Source organism: Ascaphus truei, chromosome 2, assembly GCF_040206685.1.
Source record: "Ascaphus truei isolate aAscTru1 chromosome 2, aAscTru1.hap1, whole genome shotgun sequence".
In the NCBI taxonomy this organism is placed as follows: domain Eukaryota; kingdom Metazoa; phylum Chordata; class Amphibia; order Anura; family Ascaphidae; genus Ascaphus; species Ascaphus truei.
Window position 1 is genome coordinate 151,522,809 of NC_134484.1, and position 17,866 is coordinate 151,540,674.

At 40.9% G+C, this 17,866-nt stretch overlaps 1 non-coding gene across 1 annotated transcript; it reads left to right on the plus strand.

The window, feature by feature from the left end:
• The first annotated feature begins 17,022 nt into the window (after positions 1 to 17,022).
• On the plus strand, positions 17,023 to 17,106 carry TRNAL-UAA (transfer RNA leucine (anticodon UAA)). The gene has a single exon. It is a non-coding gene; the product is annotated as a tRNA-Leu (tRNA).
• The last annotated feature ends 760 nt before the right edge of the window (positions 17,107 to 17,866 follow it).

Here is a 17,866-nt window from a genome sequence, read left to right on the forward strand (position 1 = left end):
ATCTAGTCAGAAAACATTTATAACCAGCTTTATATATTTGAATTAGATGACACACATCAGGATTGTGATCTGGCTACCGGTGCTATGTTTAAATTGGCATTGGTTTGCATTGCAAAGTTAAGCATAAGCCCTGTCTGATGTAGTTGATAGCATCTTAAATTCAATACAGGTAAAAAAACTTTAACATATTAATTACTTAGTAGTGAATGTCGCCAGTATGATATGGCCTAACTATCATAGAAAATTGTTATTTTAAATCCAAAATTAACACTAGTAGAATATACAGTAGAATAACATAACTCTGTTTCTTTGCCATAGAATGCTAATTATTCAATATAAACAAGAACTTTTTTTTCAATATCTGTACAGTTAATATGTAAAAACATTTTTTAACTAAATAATGAAAAAAATATATTAAACCTAATTTAAAGTAGTGAATTAAGGGAACATATTTTCATTGTTTTCATTACCAAAGAAAACAACATATTTCTTTTAGAACATTGTTTCCCAACTCCAGTCCTTAGGGAACCGCAACAGGTCAGGTCTTAAGGAAATCCCTGCTCCAGCACAGGTGGCTCAGTCAAAATGACTGGGCTGCTGATTGACCCACCTGTGCTGGAGCAGGGATATCCTTAAGACCTGACCTGTTGGGGTTCCCTGAGCACTGGTATCCCCATGTAGGATTTAAATCCCCCGGTCACATGACGTGGGAGCTTTAAAAGTACAGGGGATACCGGCACCCCATAACAGGGCCTGTATCTCATGAAGTAGGGTGTCCCCAAGGCTGAAACCAATGCGGTTCAGCTTAGGAGACCCCCTTCACATGTACACTATCATTAAAATGTATATTTTTACAGTATGATTGCCTGTAAGAGCAGTGCATGGAGACGCAGCGCCCCACCATTTTGTTAATATTTGTGCATGCGCGAGGTTTGCACATGAGCAGTATAAGCGCGCTAAGCGGAAGCAAATAGAGGAGGCTCTAAGTGGGGACTACAGTTCCCATGAGCCTTAGAGACAGGACCACGTGGTGCACAACAGCCTATAGGGCTAGCACAGGGGTCACCAAACCTGTCCTCAAGAGCCGCACACAGGCCAGCTTTTATGGATATTCCTGTTTCAGCACAGGTGGCTCAATCAGTGGCCCAGTCAAGCACTGAGGCATTGATTGAGCCACCTATGCTGCAACAGGGAGATCCATAAAAGCTGGCCTGTGTGTGGCTCTTGATGACAGGTTTGGAGACCCCTGGGCTAGCAGATACTCAACAGGGGAACTACAGCCCCAGAATGCAAAGGGGCTACCCATCAGGTGTTGCAGCTAACCAATAGTAATGCCAGAATCCCCTGCTCAGAGATGGATACATTTGACGTGCTGCAAGCCACGCCAGTCAGAGCTGGTATGCCATCAGGTTAGGGTGTGTGTGCAGGTGGTGTCTGTGAGACCTGCGCTAGGCCAGAGACCCCATTAGGCCCCAGCTAGGCCCAGACTCCCCTCAACTTGTGGTTGCAGCAGGCACAGGCCCATAATATAGGGACCCTGCCCTGTAGCTTCAGAGTGAGGGATACAGACAGTAGTGGCTGCATCCTTTGCATAGGTGGTTTGGGACCAGATCACCCGTCACATAGAGACTCTCATCAAAGGTGGCACAGTCCCGGCGGCTACCACCCAATGTAGAGGCGGAGTCTTCTGGGTTATGGCAACGGATCCATGGATCACATCATCAGCTAGAGCATCTGCGCACCCGGGTATGGACATACCCGGCAGGTACCCAACTCCTCACGTGCACCAACAACACTTTAGTGGGGGAATTCCACACGCTAGAATCCCATACAGGTGTAGGCGCCACCGAGCACCACTCAAGTGCACCCCAGGTTCCCAGCAACGGAGGCTCAGATCTCCTGGGCACCATCAGGTATTGCACCACACCCATACACCATAGCCACACATCTCCCAAGGGGTGGGGGAAAGTGCACTACATATACAGTACATTTAGATAAAGGATGAGCATATCACCCAATAAAAATGAAACAAGGGCAGAACTCAACTCAATTGTCTTCTTTCAACTTAATCTTACTACAGTTTGTCATTGCTTAGACTGCCAATATCACATGCAGTATATCATAGATGACATGTCTCCATGCTTGGTTACGCAAATAAAATCTATCATGTAATGGCACTATAATCCTCACCCAGAATTCTGAAAAATCTCAACACTTACTTTTTGGTTTAATACAGGAACAAGGAGAAAGCAAGATAAATTCTAGCTAATCTAATGCAGCCAAAAATTTGTGGATTTGTTATTTTCACAAAATTGTTGAAATTTGTGAATATCCTATATTAACTGTATGTATAAATACATGTGCAGATGTTTTGCATACTGTATCTCTTTTAAAGACTGTTTTTGTAGATAGCGAACAAATATTATTTTCCAAAGTACAATTTTTTATATTGCTGTCTTATCTCCTATGTTCATATAATGTTTCAAATTGCCTCTGAATAACTATAATAGGATATTTTGTATGCATGGATGAATGATTACTCACTCTAGACTTAATAGATTTTCTTAAAAACAGAGAGAGAAAAAAAATCTTACAGTACTTATTTGTAAATTGTTTTGTTCTGCTTGGATTCAGGTGAACTTTACTATGTGAAATCAATCTAAGAATATGAAAATCTTGTTAAAGTGAAATGGCTGCTTTGAGATTAATGTTGATAATGATGAACAGTATAAATAGAAGAATCAAAAATATAATAGAAATTCTCTATTCCAGGTCTGACCTTGAAACTTGTAACATTCGTATGATAATATTTGCTTTGCATGTATTAACATCTTACTTTACCTTTCTAACTAGCAAAAGAATAAAAAAAAATGTTTTTCAAGAAAATACACCGGGCTTGACATTTCCTCTGTTTCTTCCTCCCATCCTACACCTCTTCCTAACTCTCCTCCAGCCTTCCTTGACTCTTTTTCCGCTGTCTCAGAGGAGGATGTGTCACTGCTGATCTCCTCTTCTCCCTCCACCACCTGCCCTCTTGATCCCATTCCCTCTGATCTCCTAAAACCTCTTTCTCCTACTATAATCCCTACGCTCACACACTTTTAACTCCTCCCTATACTATGGTAAATTTCCCTCCTCCTTCAAACATGCAACAGTCATACCATTACTCAAAAACAGCAAACGTTACCCTACCTGTCTTTTTACCTATCGTCCGGTCTCCCTCCTGCCTTTTGCCTCTAAATTCCTTGAAAGTCTTGTATTATCTCGCTTGCTCCATTTTCTCACCACCTATTCTCTCCTAGACACACTACAATCTGTCTTCCGCAATAATTCCACTGAAACAGCCCTCACTAAAATAACTAATGACTTATATACTACCAAAGACAAGAGGTCATTACATTCTGCTCATATTACTCAGCCTCTCTACAGCATTTGGTACTGTGGACTACCGTATTCTCCTTCATGTTCTCCATACTCTTCGTATTCATAACAAAGTTCTATTCTGGATCTCCTTTTACCTCTCCCATCGTACTTTCAGAGTCTCTTTTGCTAACACCTCCTCCTCCTCTATCAATCTCTCTGTGGGGGTACACCAGGGCTCTGTCCTGGAACCTCTCCTCTTTTCTCTTTACACACTCTCTCTAGGTGACCTAATCACATCACTTGGGTTCAAATATCACCTCAAAGCTGCTGACACACAAATTTTCTTTTTAATCCCTGACCTTACATCTGCTGTACAGACCAAAGTTTGTGTATGTCTCTCTGCTATATCATCCTTGATGGCCCTCTGCAAACTTAAACTTAACATGTCAAAAACAGAGCTCCTTATTTCAACCCAAACCAGGCCCTACTACCTCCTTCCACATTACTTTTGGAAGTACTATCATAAACCCAGTAGCACAAACGCGCTGCCTAGGGTTCACACTTGACTCTTCTCTCACATGCTCCACTCACATTAAAAGGTAGCTAAAACCTGTAGTTTATTTCCTCCGTAATATTACAAAGATATGCCCTTTCCTCTGTTGTTCGACTGCTTAAACTCTGACCCAGGCCTTCCTTCTCTCCCGTCTTGATTACTGTAACCTCCTGCTGCCCGGCCTTCCTGCCCCTCACCTGTCTCCCCTACAATCTATCCTTAATGCTGCTGCCAGAATCACTCTACTCTTTCCTAAATCTGTCTCCTCATCTGCCCTGCTCAAATTACTCTCCTGGCTTCCTATCAAATCCTGTATCACAAACTCAATTCTCCTCCTCCCTTTTAAAGCTCTACACTCTTCTGCTCCTCCTTACATCTCAGCCTTAATTTCTCGCTGTGCTCCATCCCAACTCATGGGTTCAGCTCAAGGATGTCTTCTCTCTACCCCCTTTGTATCTAAAGCCCTCTACCACCTTAAACCTTTCTCACTGACTGAACCACACCTCTAGAATGCCCTTCCCCTCAATACCTGAGTACCACCCTCTCTATCCACCTTTAAGACCCACCTTAAAACACACCTGCTTAACGAAGCAGACAAAAATAACAGCAAAAAGCGGTGCACTGCAGCCCACTCAGTAACAACAATCTATGAAAAAAACGATTTATTGAAAAGTCGGCTATTCATATACTCTAGCTACAGCGGGCACTCTGACAAGCTTAATACCATATTAATCAACAAGTGTCCAGCATTACACCTACACTATATTCCTTACGCTACACTCTAGATGTAGAAATTTATTGAAACTTAGTCATGAAATCTTAATATTCCTATTGTGGCAATGTAAGGCAAATACACAACTACTTATATAGCAATATTTCCTAATTAGCAATATTTACTTAAGAGAAAAATCTGACAAGATTGGTTGAGTATAAAGGTAATTAATTACATAGTACAAAAAACAATACATTTTAAATAATAAACAATGACGCAAGTGAATATACGTACAGTGAATAATTTAAAAATCCCCAAGGAAAGGCGAATTAGAGATGCACAATATTGGATAACCATCAGTGAGGTAAGTACAATTCCAATAAATTGCTCAAAGTGATATCTCAAATATGGTGATCCGAGATACACTCCATCAGAAGCCAATGTAGTAGTTATAGATATAATACACAGAAAAGTAAAACATTATTATGTGATCATACAAATAATCCTGTGTATTATAACACCATTGTTGCCTATGATAGATGCATCGCAAGCACTGCTTTTGAATACGTGACTCAGAGTGAGTCTGTTGGTATAAATCCCGGCACTTGTATCAATTAGGCTTACAATATGTATTATCTGGGTAAAGTTAGCAGCCGCTGACATGCATTTCCCATCTGCGGTAATAAAACTATATAGAACCTAGGATACACAAGGTAATGTGTGACTCTATCACATACAGTAAGTCTATATACTGTACGTGTGTGATAGGCCTAACTCAGAATTAATTGAGAAGGTACAATTGTATATAGCAAGAAAAAAGAAGTCCAGAGCAACATCCAATGTGACAAAAATACACAGTGAAATACCTATATATCTTTTAAAAAAGGGTAAATTAGTTAACACTTTGGCCAAAGCGTATAAGCCTGCGAGCCACATCAAGTCATGACCAATTCACAGGTCCTAACACTAACTGATTACAATTCTTATTTACCTCTATAATTAGAGGAAGAATTGTCCTAGCATTGAACCTGTCACAACCAGCTGCATGAAAAGAAAACCTGCTTACTTGGAAAGTGGGGAGGGGTGAGCTTAAACCCTGGGAGGGAGGAGCCACTAACCTCCAAAAATTAGAGCAACTGTGAGTTACAATGTATCATGATCAGCAGCCATTGAAATGCATTCGCCATTTGGGGTTGTCAGATAATGCAGAACCTAGGATACACAAAATAATATGTCACTCTGTCACCCACATAGAGTATATGTATAAATGTATGTGACAAACCTAACTCAGAAAACATTGAGAAGGTACAGTTGAAGCAATTGTGAGTTACATTGTATCAAGATCAGCAGTCGCTGAAATGCATTCTTCATAGAGGGTTGTCAGAGGGTGAAAGACCTATGATGCATAAAATAACAAATAGCTCCATAACTTGTACTATTGATCTATTGTTATGTCCCTGATCTGCAAGTCCTGTTTTAAAAGAATTATCCACCCTACTTGTACTATTGATCTATTGGTATGTCCCTGATCTGCAAGTCCTGTTTTAAAAGAATTACCCACCCGGCTTGTACTATTGATCTATTGGTATGTTTGAATATCAAAAGGTGTTTTTTTTCTTTCCCCCCCCTCTTAACTGTGTGCTGCTAATTGGCCAACTGGAGCAAGCCAATTTATTGGGGAGGGGGGAGGGTCATGTGGCTGCTTTAGATGTATAAACAAATATCCCCCCTGCATTGACAAGGATAGCATTGGCATCTTAAGAGTGATGCATTTTAAAGTGATAATTTTAAGTGACAATATATAGTTAGACTGTAGTTTGACTAGAGGTGACTGGTAACTGCATCTTTCTGCAAACTCCTATACTCAAGGCAACAAACGGTGAGCTTATATGACCACACTATGATCCCATGCTTGTTAGCCTGCATATTTTATCCCCCCACCCCTTCACAACGTATTTCACTGCAGCCTCTCCCAAAAATTGACTGCACAAAAATACCTCCCACACCCACTCAGTCCACTGAAACCCTGAATTGACTCTAGCATTGCAATGCAGCAAAAATTTGACAAGGAACAGGCACATCCCTGCTGTTTAGTCTGCACACACTCAGTTTGCTCACAACAGCTCCATGCAGCACTACCTACCTCTGGCATAATGAACCTGCTATGTATCTTAATTTTTTTCTTTCTCCTGGCCTCATGGAGATGTTACTCCCTCTATCCACTACAAACTCCTCCCTCCTGGCCCACACCCAACATCACCATACACCATGGACTACTCAAAAGCCTTGCACTATCTACTGAATGTTGGTTGAGAACTCTAAAAACTAGCACACCAACCACCGCTCACTCTAATAGTAAACATCACAAATTTACAGCTTGCAAACAACTACCCAAATTTCTACTCAAACTATTACTCTCTTTAGCAGGTGATATTAACCTAAGGATCGACTCTTGCAGCCATGAAAATAGAAAACAGTACATAGTACAGCAATGTTTAAATGAGGGATACAGTGATAGTATAGGGCTCACAAAGGGCTACTCACAGTAAAGCAGCCAAAACTGAGCAGTCATCCAACTTATGGGGTGGATGGTCCCAGTGATAGATGCAGCAATTGCCCGCAGACAATCTCCAAAGAAAGAAAAGACCATATAGTGTAGATTGTAAAATATAATGACAAGGCAAAATAAAAATGGAGGCTTACACTTAGGTAGGAATAATACTGCGTGGTTGGCAACAGATACCAGGTACACAGGGGTCGCGATCTCTCTGTGTATCTTGTGGATCTCCGCTACCTCTATCCCCTTCTGCACCTCTACCGGGGTTCGCGTCACTTCTGGCACATCATGGAACTCCGGCGTTGGTTGGTACGTCATTTCCAGCGCGTCGTGCAACTCCGGCGCTGGCTAGTGATGATGCGGTCTCGATCTTTTCCTCAGAGCACTGGCTGACAGGACACTCTACGCGTTTCGTCATTAAAACACGACTTCATCAGGAGTGATGATTGGCTCTCTGCGGCGTTGCCAATGACTACAAGGGGCGGTCTAAAACTTTTTAACTAAATACCTCCCTCTAATTAAAGGGGTATGGGACATTCGGAAACATAGTATCATCTGAATAATTTCTCTAAGTCTAGTATATCATTCAATGACAGATTCAACAGTTATACATACTGTATACAATAAAATAAAACAATTTTACATTTAAAAATAGGCTTCCTAATTTATGAAAAAATATGAGAAAAATACAAGAAAAATACAAAATTTCCTAACTGAATACTACTACCCATAGTCATAACACATAAAATGGTAAACGGCGATTGAGGTAATCTCGGAAAGAAGAGAGAGACAAAAAGTATATATATTAGAATATAAGAAACGGAAAACATAAATATGTTAATGCTTGAACTTACAGTAAAGCTAAACTTTTAAGAAAATGTAAATCATTCTAACATTTTCAAAGAAAGACGCCACGCTCAATATCCACATTTAACCCAATAGGGACTAATGTTTTCATTGAAAAAATCCAATATGTTTCTCGTTTTGTCAATAATATATTTCTATCTCCTCCCCTTCAATGGGGAACTACATGTTCCAGAACAGTGAAAACTAGTCCTGCAGTTACTCAGATGTTACCCATCTTCTATCAGAACACTTTCACTGTATCCCTCATTTAAACATTGTGTGAAAAACAGATAGGTAGCGCTATATCCTATTGTGCAGGCAGCCTGTGATATAACCCTGAACCCCATTCAGGTGTAGATCCGTGCAAAAATATATATCAATGGCGCTCTGCACTGTCAATGTGTAACATATAATAATAGTAATAAAAATATACAACCAGTGGCGTGGATGTTTTTCCTGGAAATGGATACTCCACATGTGATGGGTGAACATGTAAGGAAAAAATCATAACATAGTGTAATACTGTTAGGCATACATACAAACATATAACATAAGACGGACGCTGGGAACAACAGATGACCAATTACAAACACATTTAATAAAGCATTAAAAATACATAAAATACATAAAAATGAAAACTGTAGGACACTCCAACTCAGGTGGGGGTACCTGCTTACCGAAAGTAAGAAGGTATCAGGCAGTGGATATATAAGAGTATCCCCTCTATGGATGGCTGCTGCTGCACCGCACTGCTGGGCTCACACGTATTTCTCCACCGTAGATGTGACTTGCTCACTCTGTTTGTGTTATCCGCCTCTGTACGCCGTGGACACGGAAGAATCTCGTGTCTGCCGGGGAATGGTAGTTCCTTCCTGCTCGGCTACTGGAAGCGCGCCAAACGGAGCTGATGTGTGCGCGGATGGATATCCGCCCGATTTCGGCAGTCAGCGGGCATCTATTTAGCCAATTCCAAGGGGGACAGGATTCGCCACCGAGTCTGGAGGACCTCTCAGGAACACCCTACGCGTTTCAAAAGGCTTGCTTTCTTCCTCAGGGGTAACAAAACGCGTAGGGTGTTCCTGAGAGGTCCTCCAGACTCGGTGGCGAATCCTGTCCCCCTTGGAATTGGCTAAATAGATGCCCGCTGACTGCCGAAATCGGGCGGATATCCATCCGCGCACACATCAGCTCCGTTTGGCACGCTTCCAGTAGCCGAGCAGGAAGGAACTACCATTCCCCGGCAGACACGAGATTCTTCCGTGTCCACGGCGTACAGAGGCGGATAACACAAACAGAGTGAGCAAGTCACATCTACGGTGGAGAAATACATGTGAGCCCAGAAGTGCGGTGCAGCAGCAGCCATCCATAGAGGGGATACTCTTATATATCCACTGCCTGATACCTTCTTACTTTCGGTAAGCAGGTACCCCCACCTGAGTTGGAGTGTCCTACAGTTTTCATTTTTATGTATTTTATGTATTTTTAATGCTTTATAAAATGTGTTTGTAATTGGTCATCTGTTGTTCCCAGCGTCCGTCTTATGTTATATGTTTGTATGTATGCCTAACAGTATTACACTATGTTATGATTTTTTCCTTACATGTTCACCCATCACATGTGGAGTATCCATTTCCAGGAGAAACATCCACGCCACTGGTTGTATATTTTTATTACTATTATTATATGTTACCTCATTTAAACATTGCTGTACTATGTAATGTTTTCTATTTTCATAGCTGCAAGAGTCGCTCCTCTGGTCCTGTTTGGAAAGAATTGAACTTGCAAGACTTCTGAAACGGTCTCCCACCAAGTGTTGAGTGTGCTTGCTAAGCCCCTTTATTGATTTGCACCTTATAGATCACCATAGATTGTCACTTAAATTGTGTTATTTATGCACTGTCACTTATATGAGTTTATTTGCACTTAATTATATGTATTAAGCTTTGGGTTTTTGTTAGAGCGCTTTTGAGCATTTTTTTCTTTAGATATTGAACCTAACCCTGGTCCTCCCATTTCAGCTCTGTCCCATACCCCTGAGAATTCCCCCTTTAAATTCCAAAAAGGGCTATCTGACACCCATATAAATATCCAGAGCCTGCTGCCCAAACTGGACGAACTAAGGGCATGGTGCCCTATGCATAAACCCAAAGCCATCGTTCTTACAGAAACATGGCTAACCCCTAAAACCCTTGATGCAAATATCGCCATTCAGGGATACTCCATTTCTAGGAGAGATAGGTCAAAGAGAGGAGGAGGGGTGTTATTTTATATTGCAGACACCTTACAATTTACACTGTTAAATTGCCCCCGAAGCCCACCCTCTTTTGAAATTCTAGTTGGCATAATCTGCCTCCCCTTTTCTAAGCCCATCTTGCTTGCTGGCATCTACCGCCCCCCTAAAGCCCCTCTACAATCCCTGACTGATATAACCATGTTTCTTGGCTCAATTTCCTCTCTGAATGAGTAGAGTGAGCTGCTAGTTCTTGGGGATTTCAACTTCAATTGGCTTGACCCTAAAAACCACAAAATCCAGATACAAATCAAATCGCTTAACCTATCGCAACTCATTTCCCAACCCACACGGACAAACCTGAAATTGCACAACCATTCCTTGCTAGACTGGATTCTCTCCTCAAACCCCAGCAGAATCCAATCTTCTGTCATCCTTCCTGATATTTTCAGTGACCATGCAATAGTGTACTGTGTAAGGAAAATTAAACCACCCCATTCAAGCCCTAAAGTTCTCCTCACTAGAACATTTAGAAACTTTAACCCACAACAGTTTCTGGATGACCTTACCAACTGCCCATGGCACAGAATTGATTTAATTCCCGACCCTGATTCTGCGCTCGACTATTTCCAATCCGAGTTCTTAAAACTCTGCGATAAACATGCTCCACTACGCAAAATAAGGGTATGGGGGGCCCACCTTCTATGGGTTACAACTGACCTTATAGCACTTCACCAGTTCAGGGATACTTTGTGGAAAAGCTACAAAGTAACTGGCACTACCAATGATCTCAATCAATACAGATGCCTGTGGAACATGTGCACAAGGCAAACAAGGCACGCAAAAGCACAATATTACTCTGACAATCTCCACCAGAATACATCAAACCCAGCTAACTTCTGGAGGGTTATCAACAATATATTCCAGCCTTCTAACCATCAACAACCAAGTAATATCACTAAGGGGGATATTACTCTGACAAACCCCACTGACATTGCAAATGCATTCAATGATTACTTTGTGGGGTGTGCCACTAATGTATTAGCGAAACGCAGCCCAAACCACAAATCTGAATCTCATCCTGGGATTACCCACATAGCCCCACCCCCTTCCAACACTGCCCACAATTTTCAATTTGGCCCAGAATCCGAAGAGGAAATTACACAAGCGCTCCTCAAATTAAAATTAAGCAGCAAATGTGGACCTGACTTACTACAATCTAGGTTCCTACGACTTGGTGCCCCAGCCATTGCCAAACTAATTGCTTCCATAGTCAACTCTATCCTGTCTGCAGGGCATATCCCTAAGAACTGGAAAACTGCCAGAGTGGTCCCAATCTTCAAAAGTGGGGACAAAAACACTGTCTCAAACTACAGGCCAATCTCACTTCTCCCAATTCTATCCAAAGTAATGGAAAAATGTGTCCACTCCCAATTAAGCGATTACTATACCAAAACAAATTTCCCTAGCCAATTCCAATCTGGCTTTTGCCCCAAACACTCCACCGTAACTACCCTTCTAAAAGTTTGCAATGAAATCCAGTGTGGAATGGAATGGGGACAACTCACTGGTGCAGTATTCCTAGATTTTGCAAAGGCTTTTGATACTGTTGATCATGGCATCCTGCTTAACAAACTCCAGAGCTCTGGAATAAAGAAGCATGCTTTAAACTGGTTTCAGTCCTACCTATCAGGTAGTTCCCAACATGTGTCCATCTAAGGCTCTAACTCCAACCCCCTGGATATAACCTGTGGTGTCCCGCAAGGCTCTGTTCTGGGGCCCCTACTCTTCTCAGTGTTCATCGATGATCGTTCCACAGCTTGTCAGGAAGCCTCAATACACATGTATGCAGATGACACAATCCTGTATGCACACAGCCATAGCCTCTCTGACCTTCAACACATACTTCAGTCTGACTGTTTGAGACTCGAAAACTGGATTTCCCACAACAAACTGTTTTTAAACACTGACAAGACTGTAACAATGGTATTTTGGGACCAAGACTAAATTTTTAAAACTTCCAACGACTGAGCTCCAGAATAGAACCAAGACTAACACCACCCTAGCCCCTGTCACTAGTTTTAAATACCAGGGCATATGTTTGGACTCCCACTTAACATTCGGGATGCACATTGATACCAAGACCTATGCCAAACAAGGGGTACTTTACAGGAACAAATCCTCCCTAAGTCTCCTGGTCAGAAAGCGTATCTCACAGCAGATGCTAATGCCAATTATTGACTATGGAGACATAGTATATGGCTCGGCACCACAAACCCACCTTAGCAAACTTGACACCCTCTACAATTCAATTTGTCGTTATGTTCTCCAATGCAACTACAGCCGCGGCCTCTTTTATTCTAAAACTTCACCGATATTTTCCGCTGACTTTTTCCGAATACAACGCGCTTCACCGCGTTCATGCAGCGTTCGTGCCATGTTCATGTCGCAATCATGCCAGCGTCCACCGCGCTTGATCTGTTTAATGAGAATGTTTCGGATTTAATTGGTTGCAATTCTTCGCGTATCCGCCAGGTGGCAGATATTCATGAATTGTAATGCGCATGCGATTCAGTAATGTGTCGACTTGCAGGTGTATAAAAAATACCACAGTGGTCCTTTGTGAATTGACCTTAGTACTGAAGAAGTTGTACAACATTGTATATATTTAGGCATTTCATATTAAAAACTAAATGCAAACTGTCTACTGTCTGGTGTTCTATCCCATGGTCCAGAGAGGTCCAGAGATGAGTACATCACTGCAGTCCGTGTTCAGAAAGCCCAACATAACGAACGCTTATTTAATATGGTCAGCAATTAGTTCAGTAGATGATAAGATGGCCACAATTGGTCAAATTTATCAATATTTTATCGAAAATTATGACTTTTACAGATTTTCACCAGATGCTCTGGGGTGGAAGCGCACGATAAGGAAAAAGTTATGTATCGATTCGTGTTTTTTTCGAATTGCTTCTGCACCTGGAGTTACAGGAGGAGGGTATTGGTGTGTTGCCCCTGAATTTTCCAGTACCTTTGTAAAACCAACTAGGTTGGCACAGTACAGCGATTCTCCTGTAATCAATCTCTTTGTGATGTTATTTACTGTAGTTCTTTTAGTCACAATTCACCAAACTTTAGTCCAGCAATATCATTGGCTGAGCAGCTTCTACAGTAGATTGGTGGACAGCTAGGCGCATGCGCATTGGAACCTGTACTGTATGTGTCTCATCACATCTAGGTACATGCGTGTATGTGAACAAGAGACGCCCCCCGAGAAAATAATTGTTGGGACTGCGGGGATTGACTGTGGGAACTTCTTTAGGGGACTGACTAATGAACTAACCATTACATTATTTACAGTACTTATTTTTCTTCCTCAGAAAAAGAAACTTTGTCATCAGGCTGGGAACAGCAAATGGAGGGATTTCGATGGATAATATCGCTTTTTGTAACGATGCTTGCACACTGCTGAATCTGAATCAGTGCCATTTTTATTGATTAGGATAGAATAACTGAGCTTTATTACATACCTTTTTACATACTGTACTGTATAATAAACCCCCAAAATAAAAAGTATGCATTTATTCTGTACATGTATTACAGTACAGTATGTGTGTTCTACTCTAATAATAATACAAATACGGATAATGTGTTTTAATACTGTTTTGATGTACTGTAATGCGCAGTAAGTAAAAAAACATTAATGTGTACTGTAATTAAAAACATACAGGTATACAGTATTTATAAAAAAAAGCTATTTATTTTATTGGTGGGTGCAGTAAGTACAAATACATTAATGGTGTCCAATACAGTAAAAACATTGACAGTATGAATACAATCTACACCAATCAACATTATACAACAATCAACATTATTTGTATTGGTGGAGTAATGTAATTAAAAACATACAGGTATACAGTATTTAAAAAAAACAGCAATTTATTTTATTGGTGGGTGCAGTAAGTACAAATACATTAATGGTGTCCAATACAGTAAAAACATTGACAGTATGAATACAATCTATAACAATCAACATTATTTTTATTGGTGGAGTACTGTAAGTAAAGAAATATTAATGGTGTACTATAATTAAAAACACAGGTATATTTAAAAATACATATTAGAATACAATTTTAAACAATGAACAAGTCAGAAATGAATCAACATTTTAACAGACGAGCAATCACGAAGCGAATTCGATACCCAGCAGATTGTTCTTCCAGGGCCGATGCCTTGTATGCCGCAAAATGCCATTAATGGAGTCTCGCACGATTTTCATTAAAGGATCGGTAATTGAAAAATAGCGCCGCAATAATATAAGAATAGTCTTTCTCAAATTTTTAGGAAGAGCCTTTTTCTCGCGATTCCCTTCGTAGTTCACATTGTGAGCCCACCCTAAGTACAACGAGTATGGCACGTGGTGCTTGAAAATTAACAAGGCATGCCTCTGGGGTATACGAGCACTTGCAAACCTATACTTCTCCCTGAGTGGCTGGGGCAGCTCGCGCAGGATGATGTCGAGCACCGTCTCAATGCAAGCGTATGTGGGTTGGATTCTGGGAGCGGGTGTTCTTCTGGGAACGTGTGTGCTTGTGGCGGCGCTGAGGGTAGGTTGTCTGGGAGGATGCTTTCCTCCTGTCTTGGTCTCCTTGTCAGTGTTGCCTCCTGGCGTAGTCTTGACGGGGTTGTAATGACATCCTCGTCAACGGCATACATGAACACATATACTTCTGATGAAGGGGGTGCGCTTGGTGATGGAAGGTTGAAGGTCCCATTCATCCCATCCATGCCACCCTCCTGCTCCGGCGTCCGAGATACAGGGGCATGAACTCTGAGCAAATTATGTATCCCCGCTATGTCAGTCTCTATCTTGTCCATCCGTTGATCCATCTTCTCCATCCGTTGATCCATCTTCTCCATCCGTTGATCCATCTTCACCATCCGTTGATCAGTTCAAACCTAAGGCTGTCACACATTTTAATCTGGTCTGTAACTGTTTCATACGCCCATAATATCTTTAACTGTGCATGCAATATCTTGTATATAATGTATACCCTGTTCATTTATGTAACTGTATTTGTAACCATGTATTATTTGTCTTAACTCTGTGCCCAGGGCATACTTGAAAACGAGAGGTAACTCTCAATGTATTGCTTCCTGGTAAAATATTTTATAAATAAATAAATAACTAGCACTGATGTAAATGCATCTATAAGGAGCATGACTCAGAATACCTCCCTGTTAGATTCTCTCACTTGAAGAAATATGCGTCAGCACACAAAACCTGCGTAGGGTTTTAGGGACACAACAACGGTGGCATCAACGTGGGAGGAGAAACACACCCAGAAGCACTCTGCAATACTCCAAGACAAACGGTCGTATAGCGGTGGCTCATGAGCCTAATAAGTTTTATTTTCACTGCATACTACTGTATGTAACCGTATCATGTTAGACAAACTACAACATAGTTTCTAACTGTGGGTGACAGAGTGACATATTATTTTGTGTATCCTAGGTTCTGTATTTTCTGACTACCCCAAATAGGGGAATTCATTTCAGCAGCTGCTGATTATGATACATTGTAACTCGCTGTTGCTACAATTTTACCTTCTCAATGAATTCAGAGTTAGGTGTGTCACACACGTATATATACATATATGATAAAGTCACACATTACATTTTGTTTCCTAGGTTCTATATTGTCTAATTACCAAAGATGAGGAATGCATGTCAGCGGCTGCTGATTTTACCCGGATAATACATATTGTAAACCTACAGTAATTGATACTAGTGCTGGGCTTTATACCAACAGACTCAGTTTGAGCCACGTATTCAGAAGCAATGCTTGCGATGCGTCTATCATAGGCAACAATGGTGTTATAATAAACAGGATTATTTGTGTGACCACATAATAATAATTTACTTTTCTGTGTATTATATCTATAACTACTACATTGGCTTCTGATAGAGTGTATCTCGGATCACCATATTTGAGATATCACTTTGAGATACTTATTGGATTTGAATTTACCTCACTGACGGTTATCCAATATTATGTCTCTCTAATTCGCCTTTCCTTGGGGATTTTTAATTTATTCACTGTACATATATTCACTTGTGTTGTTGTTTATTATTAAAAAAATATTGTTTTTCATACTATGTAATTGATGATAGTATACTCAACCAATCTTGTCAGGTTTTTCTCTTGGAAATATTGCTATTTGTCAGGATCCGTGATCTGCGGCGTGCTTAGTGCACCCGACAGTAGTAGGGAGGCATACATTATGTCAAACTTTTTTGACAGGTGCCACGCCCCCTTTTACCCTAAGCCCTGCCCCTTTGACCATAACCCCGCCCACATGTCCCGCCCCTTCTGTATCCGGTCCCGCCCCTTCTGTATCCGGCCCCACCCCCTGCGCCAATTTTTTGAGGTTGACACCCCCTACGCCAAAAAAACGTGGTTGACGCCCCCTGCGCCAAAAAACATGGTTGATGCCCCCTGTGCCAAAAACTCGCGGTTGACAGCCCCTACGCCAATTTTTTATTATGATGTGTATTTTTTATTCTTTTTTTGTGATTGGTGCGTACTGTTGACGTAGATTGGAGGGGGCGTATACATACGACGGGCAAGTCTGGACATGTTTATTCTGAAATAACGCAGTGCGCATGTCAGAAAATTTCAAAAGACGATGAAAAGAGGGCATAGCAATTTTTTTTAAATTCAGACAGAATACTGCTTTATGAGAATAAAACCCTCAAGTGTCAGGGTGGCCGAGTGGTTTAAGGCGTTGGACTTAAGATCCAATGGACGTATGTCCTCGTGGGTTTGAATCCCTCCCCAGACATAATCTTTTTATATATTTTTTATTTGTATAGAGTCTGTACATGTGTTAGCTGCAACAGGGCTACTTAAAAAAAAAGCACAAGTGTATAAGAGTCATAATTTGTTTATTTTATTTTTAAAAGATACAACATTTTCAAGTATGATATAATTACAAGTCGTATTTACAAGTAAAAAAATAAATAAGGTATTAAACGGCAGTTATGGCATTAATAGACTAAATACATCTAGAGTCGTTATGTTAGTACGCTACATAGTATAGAGGGAATGCAATAAATGTCTTATTTACACTGGGAAAAAAAAATTAACAGTTTATTTACAGTTTCAACCAGTCAGTCGAAGGCATTAATAGACTACCCCTCCTCTTGTTTAGTTAATACCCCGGAGGTGATGTTAAACCAGGGGCGCTTAAAGAACTGTAACGTAAATCAGAGGTTCTTTTCTGAAGGGGTAAAAGGGATGATGAAGGAGGGGGTGTTGTATCGTGGGCCCGTATTTTTAAGCGATCCAGGCATTCTCTATTTGTCGCATTACCTACAACCGATGAGGGGATATTCAGTTCATCCATCGCAGACAGAAAAGGACTCCAACCATGGGGTATTTTACGCTGTGTAACAGTGTGACTTTGTGTAACACCGCATACCAAATCCAGTAAATTAGAGCCTGGTATAACCTGTTTTTTATAAATAAATTCCCCTTTGTCATTCCAGCTTGTAATATGTTTAGCCTGAAACATTTTACTGAGCAATAACTCTGCATTATTC